The sequence below is a fragment of the Crotalus tigris genome, unplaced genomic scaffold, assembly GCF_016545835.1.
Source record: "Crotalus tigris isolate CLP2741 ecotype Arizona unplaced genomic scaffold, ASM1654583v1 scf7180000017598.18339901613:2243638, whole genome shotgun sequence".
Lineage (NCBI taxonomy): Eukaryota > Metazoa > Chordata > Lepidosauria > Squamata > Viperidae > Crotalus > Crotalus tigris.
This window is the reverse complement of record NW_024096502.1, coordinates 1,927,501-1,938,704: the sequence shown is the minus strand read 5'-3', so window position 1 is coordinate 1,938,704 and position 11,204 is coordinate 1,927,501. Positions and strand designations below refer to the sequence as shown.

Here is an 11,204-nt window from a genome sequence, read left to right as displayed (position 1 = left end):
ATTGCCCGGGGCACCCCAACGCATCATCTCTGATAGGGGAGTGCAATTTACGTCTACATTTTGGAAGGAATTTTTATCCCTCTTAGGGACCACTCAGGGACTGACATCTAGCCATCACCCTCAGACAGTTGGACAAGCGGAACGCTGCCAGTCGGTACTTGAGCAATATTTGAGATGTTTTTTAAATTTCCAACAGAGTGATTGGACGGACTTACTTCCTTTTGCAGAAGTTGCCTACAATAATGCAGTCCACTCCAGCACAGGCTACACTCCTTTTCAAAGAGCCAACGGCCAAAGTTTCAACCCTATGCCAGAGTTAACCCCAAAAGAACCAACGATCCCTTCACTGAAAGAATGGATGGAAAACCTACAAAACACCGGGCCAATAGTCAGAAAATCACTAGATGAAGCTAGGCGGGCATACAAAGCACAAGCCGATAAAAAAAAGGGTTGAGCCTACACCATTCATTATAGGAGAAATGGTGTACTTATCTACAAAATACCTAAAGTCCCTACAGCCCTGTAAAAAACTTGGACCAAAATATATAGGACCTTTTCCAATTAAAAGGATCATAAATCCAGTAACAGTAGAATTAGAATTACCCAAAAACCTCAGGCAAATACACCCAGTTTTTCATTGCAGCTTGCTGAAAAGAGAGCATCAGTCACCTCTACGGCCAAAAATCCCCCCCCCACCACCTCCAATCATGGTGGAGGGGGAACAACACTTCGAAATAAAAGAGATCCTTGACTCTAGGAGATATCGTGGAACAACTCAGTACCTAGTTGCCTGGAAACACCTCCCTGCCTCACAAAATGAGTGGGTCCATAAACGTCACGTCAGAGCCCCGAAGCTATTGAAGAAGTTTCACACAGAGTATCCTAACAAGCCTAACTAAATTTTTTACTTGTGTTTTCTTTCAGGTGGATCTCTCTTATTGTTAAGAGGGGCCGGATGTCAGAATCCAATTATATTTCATCTTTAATTATCAAACATAGAAACTCCCAATTCTGCCTTCTCTGGATTCTGCCATAAGAGGGAGAAAAGGGGGAGAGCAAAGGGGCTTTATGGCCCTCACTTCCTTCAGCACACTTCAAAGGACTGAATGTGTGTTTATTGTGGCCTCTAAGCTTTAACATATCAAAGAAGAGTAATTGCCTTTCATGTAGTTATCTGAAGTCTCCATCCAGACGGAAGAAGAAAGGGGATGGAATTGTGATACTTGAAACTATCACTGGAAGGGGGGTTGATTGGGTGGGACTACTGGGGAAACCCTTAAAACCTTGAATGGGAGAGCTTGAACCCCAAGTCCTGTCTAGCATGCCTGCAACCATTTTCTCTTAATAAAGGATTCCTGTTGGAAGAGCTATTCCAAGAGTTCTGTCTTCTTAAGATGCAAAGTGGGGTGGGTCCTTACATTAAGCTTGCATGCCCTCTTGATACTTTCATAGTTTACATTCCAGAATGTAAGCTGCAGATGTAAATGTAAATGTAAATTCTGGGGGCTGCCAAGCATTAAGAAGGGAACTCAGCTTTCTTCCTTCAAAAAGGGATGATGACTTTTTCCCATAACATGTTTGTAGCTTTTCATTTTTAAATCCCCTTTCAGATGAATCTTGGTCTTTTCTGGGAAAACTTGATCCTCTTCCATGACATCTTTGAGACGCAGTCTATCCATAGAGGCAGACACTCTTACTTACTTGGTCCATTGTTCAAAACTACCCTCCCTTATGCCAAATGAGGAAGTATTTTGCTCCATTCTGCATTATAATGTAAGTTAAATTTAAGCGCTCTCCTCCTACAATTGTAGTATTTATTTCCTTCTAGTTCCCTCTAGTGTCCAACTTTCAAAGTCCCATCCTGTCATGCTTTTTTAAAAAAAGAAAAGAAAAGAAATCAAAATGAAAGTATTTGCCCATTGGAACGGATTCTTATAATTAGCATGAAAATCTTATTTCAAATTTCGGGGACTCTTAGTTCATTTGCAGTTTTCTAAAATCGGAGTTATAATTTCCTTTTTGCTGCTGATTCCAGTTTTTGTTTTTTTTTAAAGGCCCTTAAATTGTTTTCACTAAGAATTGAAGGAAATTTCAAAAAGTGATTAGAAAAGAAAGTATGCAGACTTATTGTCCTTGCAAGGACGCAGACCGCAATCTGAGCAAGAGGGCCATTCCCTCGTCTCCCGGAGGTCTAAACCTGCCAAAGATGCTGACTTGATGTCTTTTGAGAGGAGCACCTGTACGGAGCATTCATGGGTCATCTCAAGGCTGCTCACTGTCCTTTTGTTCTGCTGCAGTCTCTGGATCTGTTTTAAGCACAGCTATCTTCAGTTTGTTTGTTTTTTTTATTTTTTATTATTATTTTTAACCAACAAAACAAAGCAAAACATAACACACATACACACACAGTATATACTCCTCTCCCCTTTTTTTTACAGCAATTACACAACGGTAATCTTCTATTATTTACATTTCCCCCCTTATTCTTCTTTAGAATATTTGTCCTTGTTGCCCCGTTGTTTCTTATTTACATTTTTCTTCCTTTATATTCTACTTCTTACTAAGAATAATTCATATTATTATTATTATACATTATTATACACATATTTTCATTTTTGACCTTTTCATATTTATTCTCCTCTATTATTTCTGGTCTCTAACCAGTCATACCACTTGTTCCATGTTAGATAGTACTCTGTGTCTTCCTTTTCTTTTATCTCTTTTGTTAATTTGTCCATCTCAGCACAGTCCAGGATTTTCCTCATCACTTCTTCCTCTGTATCTTCAGTTTGTTATTTCTCCTCTGAAAACCCTTTTGAACTCTTTTCCTTTTCATGAAAGTTGGCATCTGGGCAAAGAGAGTGGAAACTCCATGCTCTACATAAAAAGGCTTCTTTTTCACCACTGGAATAAATAAACACGTGAGCACCATTACTCTAGGATTTGCAGAGTTGCTGCTATTAACAACTATTATTTAACCAAGGTAGATTAGCTCTGATTGACTCTCATGAAATAGGGGGTACCTTTTACTGTAATGATAGCAATAGCACTTAGAGTTATGTACCACTTCACAGTGCTTTACAGCCCTCTCTAAGTGGTTTACAGAGTCAGCATATTGTTCCCTATAATCTGGGTCCTCATTTTACCGACCTGGGAAGGAGGGAAGGCTGAGTCAACCTTGAGCTGGTGAGAAACGAACTGCCAAATTGCAGGCAGCTGGCAGTCAGCAAAATTAGCCTGCAGTTCTTTATTCTAACCACTGCGCCACCATTGGCTCACGATGATGTAGAACAGGGATGTCAAACTACTGGCCCATGGGCTGGATGCGTCATCCAGAAGCCATGCCCACCCCATTGCCAGCAATGGCAAAACCATCCCGAATCATTGCGCGACATCACGTGACGTCGCAGGTTTGACATGTCTGATGTAGAAGAATTATAAATGTACATGTCTGGTATACGTAGGCCTTGTATAGCAGTGATGGTTGGTTAATCTTTTGTTGTGGTTGTTTTTAAATGTTTATTTTTATATCTTTTTTGTATGAAGTTAATAAAAGCAAAAAATAAAAGCACCAAATTAGTAATGGCAAAAGCAATCATCTACTTTTTCAGTCTCTCATTCTCTCTCTCTCTCTCTCTCTCTCTCTCTCTCTCTCTCCCTCCCTCCCTCCCTCCCTCCCTCTCTCTCTCTCTCTCTCTCCCTGTGTGTGTGGGGGGGTGTCTCTTCTGTCTCTATTTCTCTCCCCCTCCTTCCCTCCCAACTTATAAAGTAACCGTGAAATGAGATGGGTAATCCAAGGGAGTCATTTGAGGTCAACCTCAAGGCAAGAGATTACAATAATATTGGACTTCCATCCCACCGTCTGCCAGGAGAGGCCATGTGATGACGGCACCTGACTCAGAAACAGTCCAGTAAGCACAGCCTAATCTGCCTTGGCATCCCACCGCAGAGAAGCCAACAGGATATGGCATAATGTTGCACAGAATAAGAGAAGCCAGATGAAAACCTGGAGCAAGCATGACACCACCAAGCAGTCTAAGAATAGATGCCCACAAGCGTGAACGTAAGATCTTTAACAGCCCAAATCAGGCATAGACAGACAGACAGACAGACAGACAGACAGATAAAAAAGACTGTTTCTCATAAATGAAGGATGATACATGACCCAGGATAATGCAAATGCGTTTTGTAGCAGCTGATGAGAGAGAAGTTCCATTTACAGGAAAGGAGGGAAATCGGACCAGAATAGCAGTAGGAAGAGGATCCGCATCAGGCAGTGGGCGTAGGGCTTCTACCACTTTAAATTAGGGCAATCTATCCAATTTTATTCCTTCTGAATTCCTCAGCTCCCTGATCCACATCTTGTTCTTCCCAGTGTTAATAAAATTGACCCAAAAGTTTTGCGAAGGCACTTGCACGATCTACGCAGGTTTTTTTTTTAATCTACGCATTTTCCATGCACATTTTTCAAAGCATCCGTTCTTTTCTTTCTTTCTTTCTTTTTTTTTTTTTTTTGCAAATGTCTTTTGCTGTTGCTGGAAGATAACCAGAGTCTGAAAAAAGGGCAGATCTGGATATGTGCATATTCTTTTTGAATATATATATATATATATATATATATATATATATATATATATATATATATATATATATATATGTTTTCTGAGGTTTTCGCGGGTATGTGTATATAGGTCTGTGGTTGTTCGGGTTTTCTCCCGCGTAAAATTGGAAGTGTCTTGGCAACGTTTCGACGAAGTCACATTCGTCATCTTGCTGGTGCTTTATGTGTGGTTTTAGCTGTTTCTTCCTTTTAACTGCCAGTGAGGGTATGAACTGATTGGATGGGAGCTTGGCTGTGTTCTGATTGGGTGGAGGTGTGTTCTGAATGGTTAGGGGCTTGGCTGTGCTCTGATTGGCTGGGGGAGTGTTCTGTTTGGTTGTGCTCAGGTTAGTCTGAGTTGCAGAGGGGTTTAAGATTTTGGGGTTAGGGAGTCGTTTGTCAATAAGGGCAGGTTTCCAAATGGCTGGTAGGCGGGAGGTATCATCTCGCTTGTTCATGCTGTGTGGGCGTTTTTCTATCTCGATGGCTTCTCTGATTATTCTGTTATTAAAATGTTCACTTTTGGCAATGGTTCTGGTATTTTTAAAGTCAATTTCATGTCCTGTGGCTTTAAGGTGTTGGACCAGGGAAGATGTTGGTTCCTCTTTTTTGACTGAGTTCTTATGTTCTTCAATGCGTGCACTTATTCTTCTGTTGGTTTGTCCGATGTATGTGGTGGGACAAGTGGTGCATGGGATTTCGTATACTCCTTGATTTTCTAATTCAATTTTATCTTTGGGGTTTCTAAGGATGGTGGATATTTTTCTGTTTGTGCAGAATGCTGTTTTGATGTTGTGTTTATGGAGGATCTTACTGATTCTGTCTGTGGTGCCTTTTATGTATGGGAGGAGGGCTTTGCCGTTTTCTTGTTCTTTGTCTTGGATTTTAGTGGGGGTTTCTTTTTGGATTAGGTTTGTAATCTTATTTCTATGGAATCCATTGGATGTTAGTACATTGGTGAGAGTGTGTAGTTCGGGTTTTAGGTGTTGTTCGTCAGCTAAGCGTTTTGTTCTGGAGATGAGTGTCTTGGCTACAGAGTTGATCTGTGCTGGGTGGTGGTGTGAGAGAGCGTGCAGATAGCGGTTTGTGTGTGTTTTCTTCTGGTAGATGGTGTGTCCTAGGGAGCCATTGGATTTCTTGTAGACTAAGACATCCAGGAAGGGAAGTTGGTTGTTAGCTTCTGTTTCCATGGTGAACTGTATTTTGGGGTGTAGGCTGTTGAGGTGTGTGAGGAAGTTGTCCAGTTTTTCTTTCCCATGTGGCCAGATTATGAAGGTGTCGTCTACGTATCTGAGCCAGAGTTTGGGTTTGTGATCCGATTTTTCTAGAGCTTGGGTTTCAAAGTGTTCCATGTAGAGGTTGGCAATGACAGGTGAGAGGGGTGATCCCATGGGTGCTCCTTCTGTTTGTTTGTATTTTTGTCCATTATAGATGAAGTATGTGTTGGATAGGCAGTGGTTGGTCAGATCTAAGATGTGTTTGGGGGGGTTATATTTGTTTTGAATAGCTGTCAAGGCTTCTTTGATAGGCACTTGGGTGAAGAGGGATATGACATCGAAGCTCACTAGTAGGTCGCTGGGCTGTAAGTTTTGTTTCTTTATGATCTCTATAAACTGGAATGAGTTTTTTACGTGTGAGGTGATGGATTCTGCATAGGGCTGTAGTTGTTTGGCGAGAAATTTGGCTAGGTTTTGTAGAGGTGAGCCTATGGAGCTGACTATAGGTCTGAGTGGGGTTCCTTCTTTGTGTATCTTGGGGAGACCATAGAGTTTAGGGCATCTGGATGATTTCTCTCTGGGAATGATTCTTTGCTGGATCTCTTCGCTAATGGGGGAGGCTTTTATCTTGGTTCTGGTGGTTTTTTCCAGGTAGGTGGTGGGATCTGTATTTAGGGGTTTGTATGTGGAGTCTTGGAGTAGGTTGGTTAATTTGGTTTGGTAGTCAGATGTGTTCATAACCACCGTGGCGTTGCCCTTGTCTGCTGGTAGGATTATTATGCTGGTGTCTTCTTTCAGGTTACGTAGTGCTGTCTGTTCCTCTTTGGGTAAGTTGCTTTTGGGTGGCTTGCTGGTGCAGAGGATGTTGGTGATTTTGAGTCTGATTTTGTTAGCGTCATCGGGGTTGATTTTGGTCAGGCTGGTTTCAACTCCACATATAATGGTTTCAGTGGGGATGTGTTTGGGAGCGACTGCAAAGTTGAATCCTTTGGAAAGGACATTGGTTTCGGCTTTGGTGAGGATCCTATCTGAGATGTTATGCACTGTTTGTTTCATGTGTGGCTGTGAGGGAGGAGGGGTTTGTTTCTGGCGTTCTTGTAGTCTTCGGAGTTTGTTGGTGTGTGTATCTGTCTTGAGGGTGGTCTGTGTTTCAGCTCTCCAGACGGCGAGTTGTTTGGATTTGTCCCAAAGTGCGGGGTGGATCTTGTTGCTGAGTTTGAGGTGGAGTGTGAGGAGATCTTTGTTAATTCGGTCTAGGAGGAATCTTTTTGTGTGAAGTTCATTTCTGATTAGGGCCAATTCTGTTCTTTTCAGGATCCGTTTGGTGGCTGCAGAGTTGGAGTGGAATTTCAGTTGGAAACATGTGGGGATTAGATTTTGATCTCGGCAGTTACGTAGGAATGCGAGGTCACATAAAATGGAAGCTCTTTGGACTTCAAGTTTTTCATAGGTCCTGGTCAGATGGTGGATTTCCTCCCCGTAGAGGTTCGATATTTGTTTTCTGAGGTTTTCGCGGGTATTTGTATATAGGTCTTTGGTTGTTCGGGTTTTCTCCCGCGTAAAATTGGAAGTGTCTTGGCAACGTTTCGACGAAGTCACATTCGTCATCTTCAGGCTGGTGTTTTTAGCTTCTTGCTTTGAGCAGCAATGTGTGGTTTAGCTGTTTCTTCCTTTTAACTGCCAGTGAGGGTATGAACTGATTGGATGGGAGCTTGGCTGTGTTCTGATTGGGTGGAGGTGTGTTCTGAATGGTTAGGGGCTTGGCTGTGCTCTGATTGGCTGGGGGAGTGTTCTGTTTGGTTGTGCTCAGGTTATCTGAGTTGCAGAGGGGTTTAAGATTTTGGGGTTAGGGAGTCGTTTGTCAATAAGGGCAGGTTTCCAAATGGATGGTAGGCGGGAGGTATCATCTCGTTTGTTCATGCTGTGTGGGCGTTTTTCTATCTCGATGGCTTCTCTGATTATTCTGTTATTAAAATGTTCACTTTTGGCAATGGTTCTGGTATTTTTAAAGTCAATTTCGTGTCCTGTGGCTTTAAGGTGTTGGACCAGGGAAGATGTTGGTTCCTCTTTTTTGACTGAGTTCTTATGTTCTTCAATGCGTGCACTTATTCTTCTGTTGGTTTGTCCGATGTATGTGGTGGGACAAGTGGTGCATGGGATTTCGTATACTCCTTGATTTTCTAATTCAATTTTATCTTTGGGGTTTCTAAGGATGGTGGATATTTTTCTGTTTGTGCAGAATGCTGTTTTGATGTTGTGTTTATGGAGGATCTTACTGATTCTGTCTGTGGTGCCTTTTATGTATGGGAGGAGGGCTTTGCCGTTTTCTTGTTCTTTGTCTTGGATTTTGGTGGGGGTTTCTTTTTGGATTAGGTTTGTAATCTTATTTCTATGGAATCCATTGGATGTTAGTACATTGGTGAGAGTGTGTAGTTCGGGTTTTAGGTGTTGTTCGTCAGCTAAGCATTTTGTTCTGGAGATGAGTGTCTTGGCTACAGAGTTGATCTGTGCTGGGTGGTGGTGTGAGAGAGCGTGCAGATAGCGGTTTGTGTGTGTTTTCTTCTGGTAGATGGTGTGTCCTAGGGAGCCATTGGATTTCTTGTAGACTAAGACATCCAGGAAGGGAAGTTGGTTGTTAGCTTCTGTTTCCATGGTGAACTGTATTTTGGGGTGTAGGCTGTTGAGGTGTGTGAGGAAGTTGTCCAGTTTTTCTTTCCCATGTGGCCAGATTATGAAGGTGTCGTCTACATATCTGAGCCAGAGTTTGGGTTTGTGATCCGATTTTTCTAGAGCTTGGGTTTCAAAGTGTTCCATGTAGAGGTTGGCAATGACAGGTGAGAGGGGTGATCCCATGGGTGCTCCTTCTGTTTGTTTGTATTTTTGTCCATTATAGATGAAGTATGTGTTGGATAGGCAGTGGTTGGTCAGATCTAAGATGTGTTTGGGGGGGTTATATACATTCCAATTTTACGCGGGAGAAAACCCGAACAACCAAAGACCTATATATATATATATATATATGCAGCCTCCAATCATTTGCGCTCAGCTCTTAGATCGTGTCATAGGTCCCAGCTGTGTGCATTGTGATCCAAGTGTGTATCCTGCATTGGGGTGTGGTTGTTTCTCGCCCCTTCTACGTATGCTGTTACGTGTGTCTTTCTCGCTAGTTCTAAAACTAGCTGGGGTATTTCCCCTTTCCTTGCAGTTAGTGCATTTATTGATTTATATATATATATATATATATATATATATATATATATATATATATATATATATATATATATATAAATCAATAAATGCACTAACTGCAAGGAAAGGGGAAATACCCCAGCTAGTTTTAGAACTAGCGAGAAAGACACACGTAACAGCATACGTAGAAGGGGCGAGAAACAACCACACCCCAATGCAGGATACACACTTGGATCACAATGCACACAGCTGGGACCTATGACACGATCTAAGAGCTGAGCGCAAATGATTGGAGGCTGCATATAAGCCCTCCCAACGACTGCCGTTTACACCCTGATGATGTCAAGAGCTCTTGACGAAAGCTAGGTCTAATAAATAAAAGTTTTAACATTTTTAACTTTTGTATAATTTTATTTTATTCTCTTGGTGTTCGACTATTTATTGATTTTAATATGAACATACCCAAGAGTCATATTTTTACTTGCATAGCTGATCTATATATATATATATATATATATATATATATATATATATATATATATATATATATATATATATATTGGCAGGCAGAATATCTTTGTTAAAAAAAAACAGTTGTGATTGACTGCATTTCTCGTTTTTTTTTTTTTTTTACCTTTAGTCAGAACAAAGGAAGAAAAATGTGCTTTTTAATAAGTGGGAGAAAAAGTCAAAGATGTTATGACATTTTCTATCAGTATGGGGGCTAGTGGCAATTTTGTGCAGGAATCTCATTTGGAAAATTGCTGAAAAACAAGGCTGGTTTTATTTGATTGTAAGCATGATTGATTTCTTTGCTATTTGCTGGAGCAGCTATTTAAAAGCAGAATAAATAAATTGGCAGATTAATGAATATCTTAGGTTGAGCAATTATGACTGACCCAACCCTGAGCTTATGTGGAGTTGATTTGAACCTGTATCTTCCTGGTTATAGTTCAAGACCTTAATTGTTATACTGCACCAGATCACATGAGTGTGTTATTCTAGAATTTTAATCTTTAGATTGCAATCAGATGTCTCACTGTATTCAAGGAGTCTTAAACATATCTAAGAATAAGCAAATCTGTAAATTTCAGTTTCTCATTTTTCACTGACATTAAATTCTGTTCAATCTTGTTTTTTATGCCAGTTTATGAAAGATGGAGGGCAAGAGAAGAAGGGGACGACAGAGAAGGAGGTGGCTGGATGGAGTCACTGAAGCAGGAGGCCTGAGCTTAAATGGACTCCAGAAGATGGTAGAGGACAGGAAGGCCTGGAGGAACGTTGTCCATGGGGTCGCAATGGGTCGGACACGACTTCGCAACTAACAACCACAACAACATCCCAGTTTATAAATGGGATATATGTCTACTTGTCTTTTTAAAATATTTCTGTGTATTTTCTTTTGATTCTTCCTGATATTATACTGTATATGCATCTTGTTCAAGTATTTTCTCTAAGTGTAAGAATTCTATCTCTATTTGTATATGTATTCTGGCTATCCTATAGGATTAGGAAGTATAATATTATACATTTCTTTAAATAATGAATGAAAAAAAAGGATAATAGAGGACAACATTATTCTGTAGATTATATCTGTTCAGGGGTTGTTCTGGAAAGTAGGATGGGAAAAAAGGAAGGAAGAAGGAAGGAAGGAAGGAAGGAAGGAAGGAAGGAAGGAAGGAAGGAAGGAAGGAAAGTGGCCCATTGACAAGGACCTATGGAGAAACTCTTTGATAAACATTTGTGTGATAAAGCCCTGAAGAACTATTCTGAATTAATATTATCTATAAAACATCAAAATGTTAATTAATTTAAAAATGAATATCCTTTTATTTTTGAGACTCAGTTCCTTTGTTAGAAATATAGATATAGATACCCATATACAGACCTATTTACATTTCATGATGGTTTTACGGGATCTGACAAGTGTTATAGTTAGAAAGGAAAAGATCTACTGTCTCAGATATTTATGCACAGCTCCTGCTCATGTGCACCTCAACATGGATATGGAAGGATGCATCCTTCTTATAAGCCTCAATGGGGCTGCTTTGTGGGATAAAGCCCAAGCAATCCTCATGTCTAGCTATCTAATACCATTTAAAGGGAGAAAGTGGAGTGTACAAAAAAGAGAGAAGCCACAGAAATTATGATAGAAAGTTCATTGTTGGGATGATCCTATATACTGCATTTTGTACTAT

The 11,204-nt window shown here is 40.5% G+C and overlaps 1 long non-coding RNA gene across 1 annotated transcript in view; it reads left to right on the top strand.

The window, feature by feature from the left end:
- The first annotated feature begins 2,634 nt into the window (after positions 1–2,634).
- The window catches only part of LOC120318417, an 8,920-nt gene continuing 350 nt past the window's right edge, over positions 2,635–11,204 (top strand). The window contains exons 1-2 of the long non-coding RNA XR_005559494.1: positions 2,635–2,778; positions 6,679–6,681. This is a non-coding gene — a long non-coding RNA (uncharacterized LOC120318417). The remainder of the gene's footprint in view (positions 2,779–6,678; positions 6,682–11,204) is intronic.